We start from the raw sequence: 870 nt of genomic DNA on the forward strand, positions 1-870 counted from the left end.
TTCAGCCTTAAGGAACTTAATTAATTTGTGATCATATTTTGGGGTAAATGATGACAAATCTATCTCTTTCTGTGGTACCACTGCAAAAATGCCTTTTTCTGCAATCCCCCTGGCTGTTTCATCAGCAAAACGATTTCCCAGTTCGGGGGCTGTTTTCCCTTTTTGATGACTCTTGCAATGCATGATAGCCACTTCCATAGGCTTCCAAATGCTCTGTAAAAGTGCAAGAATTTGTTTAGCATGTTTAACCTCATTACCTTGAGCAGTCAGCAGGCCACATTCCTTCCAAAAAGCTCCATGAGCATGCACAACACTGAAGGCATATTTGAAATCAGTCCATATGTTCACCTTCTTCCCCTCGCTCAGTTCTAGAGCTTGTGTTAGTGCAATGAGTTCAGCTTTCTGTGATGATACATCTGGAGGCAAGGCTTTTGCCTCAATGATTTTATCTGAGGTGGTTACAGCATAACAGGTCATCCTCCTACCGTTTTTCATGAAGCTGCTCCCATCAGTGTACAATTCCCAGTCTGGATCCTTCAAAGGAACATCTTTCAGGTCTGGTCTGCTGGAATAAGTTTCCTCTATTGTCTGCAAACAATCATGCTCAGGCACACTGTTAAGTAATGTGGATGATAAAAACATCGCAGGGTTTACCACAGAAGTTGTCTTTAGGGTAATATCATCTTGTTCTAACAACACAGATTGGTATTTGAGCATTCTTCTAGGGGAGAGCCAGTGTCCCCCCTTTTGCTCTGGCACATTTATCACTGCATGGGGTACATACAGGACAATGTGCTGCCCAAGGGTGAATTTACAGGCCTCCTGTATCAGAAGGACTGTTGCTGCCACAGCTTTCAAGCATCATGGCCA

This window comes from Corvus brachyrhynchos, unplaced genomic scaffold, assembly GCF_000691975.1.
Source record: "Corvus brachyrhynchos isolate BGI_N302 unplaced genomic scaffold, ASM69197v1 scaffold1263, whole genome shotgun sequence".
Lineage (NCBI taxonomy): Eukaryota > Metazoa > Chordata > Aves > Passeriformes > Corvidae > Corvus > Corvus brachyrhynchos.